This window comes from Petaurus breviceps, unplaced genomic scaffold (genome assembly GCF_028583685.1).
Source record: "Petaurus breviceps papuanus isolate PSGF00001 unplaced genomic scaffold, PetGlider_PUasm1.0 90895, whole genome shotgun sequence".
NCBI classification, from domain to species: domain Eukaryota; kingdom Metazoa; phylum Chordata; class Mammalia; order Diprotodontia; family Petauridae; genus Petaurus; species Petaurus breviceps.
The window spans coordinates 27,179,542-27,194,323 of record NW_027187372.1 but is presented as its reverse complement, the minus strand read 5'-3'; positions in this window follow the sequence as shown (position 1 = coordinate 27,194,323).

Below are 14,782 nucleotides of genomic sequence, written 5' to 3'. Positions count from 1 at the left end.
AATCTTTTATGACTATGTAAATATTAAGATTAATAAATACAAGATTTATTAACAAATCAATAATAAAAACAAACCTACAAATAATTATTTTCATTGTTTTGACTATGAGAATAATCATATGCAAAGTTACTTCAAATCCTTAATATAAAAGTATATGACTTTTCTTCACTTCTAGAAATACAATTTCATCATTCCACTGCATGTACTGATTAAAGTTTACAAAGAATCCTCTTGATATTTTCCCTCATGATATGAATTCATTTCAACCCTCCAGAAATGAGTAGTAAGTCCTTTTTCTTTGTTTTCTCCTCTGGAAACCATCTTTCCAGAATACACAGCAAACTTTCAGTTTTTCACAGATTATTCATAAAATTATTTTTATGTTTCTTAATAACAACAGAGAAGACATTTCTCACAAGATCTTCCTAAACTTCTTTCTCTCTACCTTCTACATAATTTATCTCAAAGTTATTCGTAGATTAAAAACACACATATTTCCCAATAAAAATTTAAAACACATATTTCCCAATTAGATAGGGAGAAGCACCTCATTGAAAGACTGTTAAAACTGTGATTCTAAACTGGCAGTCCCAACTGTCTTTTCTATAACATTCCATTTGACTTTTTTTTTTTAAGCAATTGGAGTTAAGTAACTTGCTCAAGGTTACACGGCCAGTTATTTCTGGGTGTGGTGCTAAGTATCAGAGCCCGAATTCGGCCCCAGAGTCGGGATCTGGTGCTCTTATTGTGCCACCTGGCCACCACTAAGCAATTGGGGTTAAGTAACTTGCTCAAGGTTACACAGCCAGGTGTTTCTGGGTGGGTGCTAAGTGTCTGAGCCCAGGTTCGATCCCCAGGTCATCCCGACACTGGAGCTGGTGCTCTTACTCGCTGTGCTACCTGGCCGCCCCTCCGTTGGACTCTTAAAAATGCAGTACAGTAGGGGTGGCTAGGTGGCACAGTAAATAGAGCACTGGCCCTGGAGTCAGGAGGTCCTGAGTTCAAATCCGGCCTCAGATACTTAACACGAAAACTAGCCTTGTGACCTTGGGCAAGTCACTTAACCCCAATTGCCTCCCAAAAAGCAAAAAAAAAAAACTTTTTTCAAAAAAATACAGTACAGTAATATCTGTGGGAAAACTTAGTGCTACAAGTTTTACAGTGTATTCGTGATTAGTCCCAGTACCCTTTCTATCTGATCTCCATTGAACAAAAAGATAGTAATAGGAGAAATAAAATTATAATAATAATTATAGTAACACAGAAGTAGTGTGGTACAGTGGATAGATTGTTGGACTTGGAGTCAGAAAAACTGTGTCTCAAGTCCTGCTTTAGACATGTATTGACTGCATGACTCAGGGCAAATCAAATTCCCAAGGCATCTTTTCTAAGCCTGTTTCTTTCAGTTGTGCCATAAAAATGTCCTAAGTCAGTGATATCTGAGGTCTTAACCAAAGAGGAGGAATAATATATTTATTGTATGTATATGTGTGCATATATATGTGCATGTGTATATATGTATATATCTGTACATACTTGTTATGATAATGCACATGTAAATCCACAATGTATGCATATGCCCACACCATAATACATATATATATACACACATACAACTGATACATACAAGTGTGTATATATGTACATATACATACATTTATGTAAGTATGATCCTTATTACTACTTCATACTTCAAGAATCAGTGAGTTCCTTGGTTTAAATCCTCCTTTCTCTGATGCAGATTGAAGCCCTTCTACCACTTACTAGATGGTATTTGAGCTATGGCCAAAAATTCATCACTCCATTACCGACCTAGTGATAAGCCTCTCCCAAATTAACTAGGCTGGTTCTTGGATGACAGACACACAGTCCATCACTTGACCCATGCATCCAGCTTTGTAGGTAACTTGCCACAGATTGCACACTGCTGGTCATGCTGAGGGGAAATTTAGGTGATATAAAAACAAAAGATGCCAAAAATAACTAGGTGTCACCAAGGTGAGGCATGAAAAGGACTTACATGGTAGATCGTCACCATAGGGATAGACCAAAAGGAGTTCCCTGATCAACTTGAGGAACTTATAGGACTGTGACCCTTTGTGGTAGGACTTTAGTTTGCGTCTTCCTATGGAGGGTAGAACCCTTGACTTTTCCTGGAGAATAGGGTTTGCTGGTGGAAGCTATCTCCAAGATAAATTGGTTGGCTTTGGCTTTTGAGGGGGATGGGCTCTTAGAGAAGGACCTATCCTTTTGACCTTACCTGCAAAAAGGGCCTTCTAGACCTTTTTGATCATTTTTCCTTCTAAGTTTCTTAAGGAGAGATCCTGAGAGCATCATAAATGCTCTACTTATGGGGGTGCCACTCCCCCCACCTTGGACACCACAAATTGGACGTAGCACAGGACAAGCTGCAGTTATATGGCCTGACATGAGAGTCCCTGAACCTCAGGGTTTATCCAGTTATTGTTGCCTTGTAGCCCAAGAGACAGCGGCAGCTAGGGCTGTGGTGGAATGCCTGGATTTCTGGGGAGAATCAGATGGCATAGGCACACATGTGCTCACCTGCATGACCTGAGAGGCTTATACTTGTGTTTAAAAAAATCAACTTCATAATTACATGATAGAGTAGGGGTGACTAGATAGGAATTCACCTGAAAAAGATATGGGTTTTGGAGAACCACAAGCTCAATATTGAATCAGTGTTGTGTTCCTCTATCTTGCATTGTAAATAGGGGTAGTTTTCTAACCATGTCTCAACAAGGAAGAGGTGAACCATGTGGCCAAGAGTCCTGAAGTTTAGGCTTCCAGCAAGAAAAGGATGGGGGAGGGTCATTCCTAGGCACCAGATCCCAGAATCTAGCATTCTAGCAGAAGAAGGAGATTTTTTGGGCTGTGCTTGCCAACCATGGAAATTTCCTTTTCCATAACTTCAAAACTGAGAATCAGGAATGCTCATCTTTTGTTGAGAGAAGGGAACTTCAGGAGCAACTTGTCTTTTTGGAGTAGAGTATTGCAAATAGGGCTGCCTGTGTTAGGAGGTACAACCATGAGGGCCTATAGCCATGATATGGAAGAACAAGAAATCTGTTCCTTACTTTTTGCTGTTATTGTGAATTATTTGGATGGTGCAAGTCAAAAGAGTAGGCAGTTGCCTGTCTAGAGACTCCCGAGTGGATTTCCTTTCCAGGGGAGTCCAAGCCTACAGAATAATATCTACCATAAGGCATTCAGATATCTGCCTAGTCATCATCGGATCACAGGACCATAGTATAATAGATTTAGAGCTGTAATGGACCATAGAGTCCATCAAATTCAATCCCTCTCATTTTATAGATAAGGAAGCTGAGGTACAAAGTGGTTAAATAATTTGCCCAGGATTACACAGCACTAAGTGTGCAAGGCAGGATTAGAATCCAGGTCTTCCTATCTCCAAGTCCAGTGATCTATACATTATCCTATTCTGCCCCCCCAAAAAGTGAGAGGCTCACCAAAATGTTGGGATATCTCTTTCTAGCAGCCCCAGGTTTATTTCTCATTCAAGAGGAGTCCAAACCATAGTCATAATGAGTTTAGAGAACTTCAAGACCCAGGTAGAAAGTAGTACTCACCTGAGGAGGAAAGAGAATTATACAGATTCTTCATGGGTTCTGTTGAATCCTTATGTGATTTCTGCATTTGTTTGTAACAGTGCCTCTGTCCCTACTGCCTGAAGGCCAGTTATGCTACATTTCATCTCTCCCCCAAAGATCCTCCAGTATTCTTTTTTTTTTTTTTTGCTTTTTGGAGGGGCAATTGTGGTTAAGTGACTTGCCCAAGGTCACACAGCCAGTTTTGTGTTAACTGTCTGAGGCCTGATTTAAACTCAGGTTCTCCTGACTCCAAGGCTGGTTCTCTATTCACTGTGGCACCTAGCCTCCCTGAACCTCCAGTATTCTTAAGGGAATTTGGAGTATCTCTCATCTCTGCCATTGGCTCAGTCTCCCACAGATTATTTCTCCTAATTTTAATTCCATTTAACCACTTAACAGTTAGATTAACTTTTAGAAAGGAATATTTGCTTTAAAGGTATAGCATGAACAAAAATACAAACAACTTCCAAGTGTGACATAACTGATGAACAAATCATTGCCTTGCTTGTAGGGAGGGCATAGTATCTCAGTTGAGCCATGAATTCACAGCTAGGCTGACTTTTTATCAGGGTTGGCTGCTGAGGCTAGTGGCCAACTGCTGTGGATTCTAATTTTGTTTTTTTTGTTTTTTGGAGGGGGAAGGCAGGGCAGTTGGGGTTAAGTGACTTGCCCAAGGCCACACGACTAGTAAGTGTTGTGTCTGAGACTGGATTTGAACTCAGGTCCTCCTGACTCCAGGGCTGGTGCTCTATTCACTGCCCCACCTAGTCACCCCTTCTGTGGATTCTAGATGTTGTACTTCTATTGGCTCTTCTGAAATTTTGATTTAGTTCTTCAGGGACAGGAGGCATGGAGAGGTGTGAATGTTAAAAACTCAGTTGTGGTGTGGAAGATGATGCTGGTCCAGTTTGGGAGGAGCAAGTCATTGACAGCAGGCAGATGGTAAGTAGATGGCTGGATGGCATATAAAGTTAAAATTGACCTGGTTTCCAAGGCCAGCAGTCAGTCACCAGTCACCTGGGCTAGGCCCTGGACATGGCATCCATAAAATCCAATACAGTCTTGGGCCACAGTAAGAGGGATAGAGCTCCAGGAATAGTGAGGGGATAATTGTAGTTCTCAACCCAAGAGTGATATGTGGTCTCATTAATGTTATTGCTCTCAAAGCCCTATTCGGTGTGGGTCTATTAGTATCAGCTGCTCAGTTAACATCTCCCTACTACCAGTTTGGCGAGTCAATCTCTCCTCAATATCAATTAGCTTTTATTAATGGATATTTGCTGAGAAGACATAGCAAGAACTAAAGTATAAAAAGAAACACAAAACACCCAAAAAACTCTCCAAACAACCCAGTCCTCTACATCACCTCAGTACTTGGGCAGAATAAGCTCAAATTGAAAGTGGCCATAACTTCTGGACATCTTGACTACTATTCTTTTTGCCAACTCTCTATGGTATCTAAGTTGGGGGATATACACAGGCAGACCTCTCTCCCTCATCCTATTTTAGCTTAAGGCATATTAAATTTTTAATACAAATATATTCTTACCAGCCTTTCTCAGGTATACTCCCTCTCTGGCCAGGAATCTGTTATTCCTCTACTTAAAATAGTTCAGAAATCTAAATCCCTTTCTTAGACACTACTTTCTTAGTCAACTTTTTGCTTCTCCAATTAACTTTTCTTTTCTACATAGCTTGTTTGTTTATGTGTGTGTGTGTTCGTGTGTGCGTGTGTGTGTGTTTGTGTGTGTTTTGCTTTTTGGAGAGAGGAAGGCGGGGCAACTGGGGTCAAGTGACTTGCCCAAGGTCACACGGCTAGTTTTGTATTAAGTGTCTGAGGCCAGATTTAATTCGGTTCCTCCTGACTCCAGGGCAGGTGCTCTATTCTCTGCTCCACCTTGCCACTCCCATAGCTTGTTTTCAATGGGCAGTAGGAATGGAGGTGGGGGAACCTGTGCCAAGATGGTTTTCTACTTTTTGCCCAAAACTTCATAATTATGGTCAATGGTTTTTAGTTTCTTTTGCAGTTTTAGTTTTGTACCCATGTGAATGATCAGAAATGTGTAGTTGGTGTCCACTTTAATAAGTCTTGGGAAGTTTTCTGTCATATCCTGTGTCCTTGCCCTGGACAGCCAACTTCTTCATCGGAATCAGGGTGACCAATAGCTACCTCAGAGCACTTAAGAAGAGAAGCACCAATCACTACTACTCTTCATCCTCTGACCCTTATTAGATGTTTTCTTACCTGACCCTTTGGAGGACAAAACAGCTCTTTCTTCCTTAGAGCATCCAGCTCCCTCTTCTCTCAGAAGATGGGGGGGGGGGGGAAGAGCAGCAGAAGAACATCCTAGGAATTGGTCACTCAGTGAAAAGGCACAGAATTGAGAGATGAACTTTCCCTAAAGAAGGCCAGTATTGCCCCATGGTGGAATACATGGAGGGGAATAAAGGTAAGAGGCCAGTTAGCAAAGGACTTTAAAAAACAAACAGAGGATTTTATAATTGATCCTGGAGGCAATAAGGAACCACTGGAGTTTATTGAATGGGGGAGGGGAAGAGTAACATGTTCAGACCTACACCTTATTTTTTTTCTATTTTTAATTTTTTAAGTGCTTTTTCGAATTACATGTAAAGACAATTTTAATATTTTTAATAAAATTTTGAGTTCTGAATTTTCTCCCTTTTCCCCCTTCCTTCTTTAAGATGTAAACAATTTGATATAGGTTATATATGTGCAATCATGTGAAACATATTTCCTCTTGTGAAAGAGGAAACAGAACAAAAGGAAAAAAACTACCCAAAGAAATGACCAAAACTCCCAAAGGAAATAGTATGCTTCAATCTGCATTCAGTTTCCATCAGTTCTTTCTCTGGCTGTGGATAGCATTTTCTATCATGAGTCTTTCAGAATTGTCTTGGATTATTATATTGTTGAGAAGAGCTAAGTCTATCAAAGTTGATTGTTGCAAAATGTTCCCCTGATTCTTCTCATTTCACTTTGCATCAGTTCAAGGATCCTGGAGGCGTAGAATGTAATGGTAATGGAATTTAAAGATCCCCCTGTATTGGCTTGGTATTCAGGTTGAGTGTTGAAACCCAGAGCTTGTGGATCCCACTTGTGGGATGAACTTGTTGACGTGAAGAGAGAGGGCTGAACTGGGAGGAGCTGGTGCCATGGATTTAGAGACAAGCCCAAGCAGAGGAGACCAGAAGAACTTTTTGGAGCAGCATCGTGGAGGCCGAGGGAGAGAGAGAGAGAGAGAGAGAGAGAGAGAGAGAGAGAGAGAGAGAGAGAGAGAGAGCTGCCACCCAGAGCTGCCAAGAACTGAGGAGGCATGACTGTGATGCTGGTATTTTATCTGTCTGTTTTGATGTTGTTTTGCCAGATTCATCTGCTGATGAAGGACAGTGCTGTTGTTGCAGAGGTTCTGGAACCTTGCTGTTGGTTCAGAAGCCCTGAAGAAAGATTTTCTTGTTGTATGTTTACAGAAATCCTGGAAGAGGGTCTTGTTGATGTTTTCTGGGAGTCCTAAGACTGTTCTGCAGACAGAGAGTGAATTGATGAGGACATTGGCAATGTATATGATGGATTTGTTAAGCTTTGTCTCCCCAGGAACAGAGATTGCTGAGAACTTGTCTCCTGTCAAGATGAAGAAAAGACCTCTCTTTGGGCATTAAATGCTGTGATAGCTTAACCTTGTTGTAGCTCAGGGGTAGATGGCCTTTGTGCTCACCACTTCCCCTTTTGAGAAGGTGCCTTGTGTTAACTGATGATAATTGTAATTCTGTTGTGATCCAGGGATGGGAAACTTTTGACTTTTTTGTGCTCTGTGACTGACCAAATGAATGTACTTTGTTTATGATTGGCAACTAATTTCCATTTGAGAAGAAATACTTTGTGATTGACTAAATGAATGTACTTCCCAGTGGTGGAGTAGTACTTGGAAATTATTGAATTACACTTGGTCAATGCTGAATTTTGATTTTCTCTTTTCTGTGAATGTTTTGCCTTAATTTGTCACTGATTAAATGGAGTTTGCTATGCTAATAATTCGAACCTGGAAGTTGTTTGTGCTTGTGGATACAAAATCTTTACAGATTTTTCTGAAATACACCTCCTCGTTGTTTCTTTTTTTCCCCCTCTTTTTTTATTTTTTAGTTTACATCATTCATTTCCACAAGATTTTGAGTTACAGATTTTCTCCCCATTTTCCCCCTACTCACTACCCCAAAACAGTGATCCCATTGAATATCCCCTTCCCCAATCTGCTCTCTCTCATATCTCTGTATGTTGTTTCTTATAGCACAATAGTATTCCATTACATTCATATGCCACAATTTGTTCAGCCATTTCCTAGCTGTATATGTACAGACCTACACTTTAGGGAGAGACTTGAGGCATGGAGAACCACTAGCAGGCTATTGTAATAATCCAGGTTCAGGAGGTGATGAAGGTTTTGAACCAGGTTGTCGGCTATGTGGGTGGAGAAAAGATGTATAGGAGGAATGTTTTAAGGTAGAAATGTCAAGGCATAGCAACAGATTGGATAGGTGGGGTGAGAGGCACTATGCAAGGCATTGAAGGTTTTTAAAATGACATGGTCCTTGCTTCATGGATCTTACATCCTATTGGGGGGTAGCAGGGAGGCTGGATATGGCATGTGCACAGGTAAGTGGGAATGGGGAGAAGGAGAGATCCAGGAGACAAAATAGACAAAAAATATTTGAGAAAAGAGAGAATACCTTGAGTTGGGACAATCAGGAAAGGCTTCTCAAAAATGGTACAGATCCTTGATGGAAGACAAGGATTCTTAAATTCAGATATGAGGAGTGCATTCCAAGCCTTAGAGATGACCTGCCTGAATGCAAGGGGATGGGAAGGTACAGGATGAGATACATAGTCCTATATGTCCAGAATATACCATGTTTCCCCGATAATAAGACACTGTCTTATTATTTTTTTGGACAGAAAAACACCAGAGGGCTTATTTTCAGGGGAGGGCTTATTTTAATGAACATTGACAGCAATTTTAATAAACAGGTAAATGTGAACAAAAAAATGTACCTTTATTCAATAAGCACATCACTGGGGAAGAACAGGATGATGCGCTCACTGCTGCAGCTCTGATTGGATGCAGCTTAGAGAGCGGCGTGCGTTTCACGGGGGGCGGGGGGGGACGGTGCATACAGAGGGTACCGTAATGTAGCATGTAGCGCAGGGGATCACCTTCACTACAGTAGCAATCTCAATAGGGCTTATTTTCGGGGGAGGGCTTATTTTAGAGGAATCTTACACAGTAAGGGGAGGGCTTATTTTCGGGATAGGTCTTATTATCGGGGAAACACGGTAGAATACATGAAGCAAAAGAATGAGAAGTAAGACTAGAAAGGGTAATTTGGAACTTAGGTGTGTAGGGCCTTAAATGCCAAAGTAAGGAATTTATATTTTGTACTTCAGGGCAGGTAGGTGGAAAAATAGATATTAATAGAGTGGAAAACTCATCTTCTTTGAATTCATATCTGGCCTCAGACACTTTACCAGCTATGTGGCTCTGGGCAAGTCACTTCACCCTGTTTGCCTTAGTTCCTCACCTGTAAAATGACTGGAGAAGGAAATGGCAAACCACTCCAGTATTTTTGCCAAGAAAACCCGAAATGGGGTCATGAAGAGTCAGACATGACCGAACAGCAGTTTTGTACTTGAGTCACCAAAATATCTTAAGTAGTGGAGCAGAATGGTTAGACCTGAGGCTTAAGTAATTTCTTTTGGCAGTTGTGTAAAAGATAGATTGGGAAGGGGAGAAACTAGAGGGGCATGAGACCAATTTGGGGACCAATGAGTGGGCCTAAACTAGAATGGTAGAGATGTTGAAGTAGAATGGACATGACTGCGCAACTGATTGAATGTAGAGCATAAAGGACAGAGAAAGTTAAAGATGGTGTAGCAGTAACCACACTGGCATACCCAGGATGGCTTCTAGCACAAGTTCTTAGATATGCTTTACTAGGAAAGATTGCTGTTTAAGGGGTCAACAATCTTTTAAATTACATTCACTATTTGAAGGGAAAAGTCAGCACCCTGAACTTCAGAGAAAATACAAAGAAAATACAAGCAGAAAAATAAAGACAAACAGACAGGGATCTGACTGCCTGATTCAATTATACACTTTACATACATCCCTGGATAGAGAGAGCCTTTACATCTGAGTAGGCAGGGAGCTCGGAACATGTAGGCCACTCAGAATCTCAATCAGAAAAACACAAGAAACTTCTCATAAGCAAATCTCCAAAGCAAAATACGAGCTTAGGGTATATATACACTTCTCAGAGCCAAAAACCATCACAACCCTCCTGACTCAATGCCTAATTAGAAATTAGGAAAAAGCGTGCCTTCCTATAAGCAAGCCTTCCCTAAGCAAGCTTCCCTTAATGGGCCAAAGGTAAGGCCTATTAATGGGCAGGGAAGATCTTAATTCCCATTAACATTACAGATGGTTCTGCCTTTGTGGCCCCAGTGACTGAAGGTGGGGAGGAGTCAATAAAAATAGATAGCTGTTATTTTGCAGGAGAAGTATGAACAAAAGAGTTGTCAGGGTTTACAGCTGACACAGAACTTTGGGACACTGATGGTCTCTAGGAGATAGGCTAGGAAACTTCCTTTTTTTTTTTTTTGACAGTTACTAAACTGATGAAGGCAATGATGTAAATAATACAGATTTTTTAAAAAAAAATACATATATCTTTGTTTGACATTAATTTCCCATCATATTCTTGCTCCTTTAAACTTGAAGAGAGCATTCTTGAAAAAGGGAAAGAAATGCATAAGTAAATGTCTAGTCTACGGAAGAAGGCCTACTGTCATACTGGGATTCAATAAGTCAGCTTGGCAAACATAAAACAGGAGAAGCATGGTTAGACAACAATTTGTCATGCGTGGGGGAAGGATCTAAGGATTTTACTTATTATTTTTAAAATACTTTTTATTGATGCTTTTTAAAAATGTTACAGTCATTTCATTGCCCTGCTTCATATGTAACAGGTCGATGAGTGCCCAATCCTGGAATAATACACAGTAAAAAAAAAAATCCAAAATTTTTTAATATTTTATTTTCCCCCAATTACATGTAAATTTTTTTTAAATATTTGCTTTTTTAAATTTTGAGTTCCAAATTTTCTTCCTCCCTCCCCTCCCCTCTCATTGAGAAGGCAAACATTTTAATATAGGTTATACATGTACAGTCACTGGCAGAATATGTATTAAGCTCTGCTTGTTTCCAGCCAATGTGGGGAGGGAGGAAGAGGTTGGTTAATCTATTTATGGAAATGTATGAATCCTATATAATGGGAAGGCTTGCTCTCTGGTTTCAAGGCTTGCATATGTATTCTGTGATTTTTCCTGGTCCAGATATTGAATGGTGTATTTAAAAGCCTTTTGATTGGCTGTTGAGCTGGAGCTGAGTGTGTTCATATAAAGAACGCTACATGGCCAAACAGATCTCTTTCTTCCTGGTGGCAACCTAGGGAAGACATGCTCTAAAGCCTTCTGACAGGGAGAAAGGCCTAGGGCCTTCTCTCCCCCACCTAGGTCACTGTGTACCTGGAATGTATGAAAGGTATCTCTGTCTTTTGCCTTTTCCTATTTGTTCTTTCTTCTCTTAGGTGAATGAATGCTGGAGATGGAATAGGCCAGGTGAACTTGTGAAAAAGTTTGAAGAACCACCAGAAGTGCAGGAACCGGAGTCTACACCAGACTTTATTGGGAGCCAGGCTCTGTGAGAAGCACAGCCCCAAACAACCAGTGGGATCCAGCTGAGCAGTGAGTCAACATGGCAGCCTAGATACTATGTACTGCCTCTTGAAGTGACCTTGGTGGTAGGAAGAATGCTCATAGATAACACTTAAAGTTTCAGCCCATCTCCCTAGGGACTAGGATGTAGAGAGAAAAGTGCGTCTAGTCCAGAAGGATATTTTTGTACTCTGTTTTTTGCTATATATTTTCAGTAAATGTTTGTTGTTGCTGTTGAATAGTTTCAGTTATGTCTGACTCTTTGTGATCCCATTTGTGAGTTTCTTGGCTAAGATACTGGGGTGGTTTGCCATTTCCTTCTCCAGCTTTTGAAAGTTATTGGAGTTAGTTGATTAATCCATATACAGGAGAAATCCAACAGGCAAATGATATCAGGGCAGAATCACTGTTGATTGATATTGGGAAGAAAGAACCAGAATGGGGACTCAAGTTGATAGCATCAGAAGAACCCCACTTCCCTTCAAGGGTACACCCTTGAACTCTAAAGGGGGATGTAACCTATGGCATTTGGGGAACCCGAACAGCTAGTGTTCTTGTAGGTTAGAAGAGTTAAGTCCAAAATTAAATCTTTCCCCTGCCCTTTTTTATTTGGTGAGGCATTTGGGGTTAAGTGACTTGCCCAGGATCACACAGGTAGTTAAGTATCAAATTCTGAGGTCATATTTGAACTCAGGTCCTTCTGACTTCAGGGCTAGTGCTCTATTCACTGCACCACCTAGCTGCCCCTCCAGAGTTAAATCTTTTTTTTTTTTAATTTTTAAATTTTTTGCTTTTTGGGGGGAGGGGGAAGGACAGGGCAGTTGAGGTTAAGTGACTTGCTTAAGGTCACATGGCTAGTAAGTGTTAAGTGTCTGAGGCCGGATTTGAACTCAGGTCCTTTTGACTCCAAGGCTGATGCTCTATTCAATGCACTCTGTAACCACCCCCAGAGTTAAATCTTACTACACTAGTATTCCCCTGACTCTTTTCCCAGCTGGGATTGTGAGATGTTGGAACCATGTGTAACAGGGGTCTGAGAGATAGACAAGAAGACAAATATAATCGTAGAAGCATTGGGTAACTTTGTGGTAGAGGTGAGAGGAAGAAAGAGGAAGACAATTATGGGATAGAAGTGAATACATGGGTTGGGGACAAGCTGATAGGAGTGAGAAAGAAATAGAAGCATGTGAAAAAGTTCAGCTTTCTGGAACCCAAAGCATTAAAATGCCCTGCCATTCACCTACCCCTTTCACTCCTATTCTCTGTTCATAGGTCTAAAACAGGATTTATCTTTTCCCTCAAACTTGCCCTCTTCCAAACTTCCCTATTACTATAGTGGCACCACCATCTCCCCAGTTACCTGGACACCCAGCCACATAGCCTTGGTGTCATCCTTGATTTCTCACTCCTTTATCTTCCATGTCCATCCAATCTGTGACCAGATCTTGTTTCTATATTCACAGTGCTTCTCACCTATAGCTGCTTTTCCCCACTCATATAGCTACTCATCACCTCTTATTCAAACTAGTTTAGTAGCTTTCTAATCAGTAGATTTCTATCCCTGGTTCAGATCTCTCCCCAGTCCAGTCCATCTCACAGTCAAACACCAAGGTGATTTTTCTGATGCATAGATCTGACCATGTCACTCCCTGCTCAGTGGGCTTCAGTGGCCCTCCATTACCCCCCAGGATCAAACATGAACTTTTCTGTTTGGCATTTAAGGTTTCTCGTAGCCTAGCCTCATCCTACCTTTTCAGTCTTTTTTATACCTTATTCCTTGCTACACACTCTACACTCTAGCTGCACTGGCTTACTCACTGTTTCTCAAATACAACATTGCACCTTCTATCTCCATGCCTTTGCATTGGCTGAGCCCCATGCCTGGAATGTTTTGCCCTTTCAACTCTGCCTCTTAATTTTCTTTGGCTTCCTTCAAGACTTCGCTTAAATCCCATCTTCTGGAGGAGCCCTTTCCAGGTTCCTCCATCTGCTAGGGCCTTCCCCTCTCAGATTACCCTCTATCTACTCTTTATATGCACCTGGTTATTTACATGTTCTCTCTCCCATTTCCAAAGGTCCTTGAGGGGAGGATCTGCTTTTTGCTTTTCTTTACACCCACAATGCTTGGTACATTGTAAGTGTGTAATAAAGGCATGTAAACTGACTAACTGTTGCCTATTTGCCCTATTGCCCTAAAAATGAGACTGTCTTTTAAATCCCTGGGCCGATTTTTCGTCCTGATCCCTCTGTGGACTTGGCAAATGCTAAATAAGCGTGACAGTCTCCCTCTGACTTAAGAAGGAAAGAGGCCAGGAAAAAATGGAAGTTTCTCTTGATGAGTGACACCCGGGCTTTGAGAAGGGAGTCTGAGAAGGGAGACAGGAGATTGTATGTCTCTGTGACTGGCCTAGGGCAACATGATTGATGAGCAGCAGAAAGCTTTTCTATGGAACATACCAACCCTGGGGCAATATGGTATCTCCTAACATCTCAGAATTGCATTTCCCTGAAGAAGCATCAAGGTTCCCTTAGGGTGTACCAGAGATTCTGTCCTTTGCAATCTCTTACTTCTTCATGCTTCCAAGGAAAAACTGTCTGGAAGGCTCTGCATCCAGGAAGAAAGGATGTAGATGAGAGAGCAGGGTTTTGCAAGTTTTGTTATGCACCCAGGCCTGGCCGCCTCTTAACATTTATTGCCAGCCTTTTAGGCTTTTCCTGGATGCCTCACACAACACCCCACCCCCATCCCCCAAACATACAATGACCCAGAGGGGTCTGTTTCTGTCAAATGATTCTTTTTGATCGAGGACTAGGTGTCCCAGAGCCCCTGGAGAGAGCCAGGTTCCTTTTGGCCAGGAGACGGTGACACTTTAGGGAAAGAAAGACAACGTGCTATATCCCCACTCCCATCTTTGTCTGGCTGTAAACACTGTGGGATCACCCAGCCCATGACCAAATAGAGTAGAAAGGAGTCAATGGAGCGAACCCTGCCCCAGGGTGACAGTAGCGTCTGGTGGTCTGGTGATGGGGAAGGGAGATGGGAGGGACGCCCCTGGCCGCTTGGCCATCCTGTGCGCTCGCCACTGCCGCCTCTTGCCCCTTCTCCGAGGGCTGCCAGCTCGTGCATTTTTGTATCTTTTCTCATTGCGCAGCCCCCCTTGTCTTTAAAAGGCTAAACGCTCCGTACTAAATTTGGTCATGCAGCAGCTCCAAGATTCCCTGGAATGTCCTCAAGTTTCAAACAGCTCTGACAGGGAGGCAGACCCGCCTGTGGCCTCCGGTGATTGGCTCTTCAGTTGAGGGCTGTGAAGCTCTTGGCTCTTATTGGTCAACTGTTATACCAGCGGGGTCTTCTCTTTATAACTAT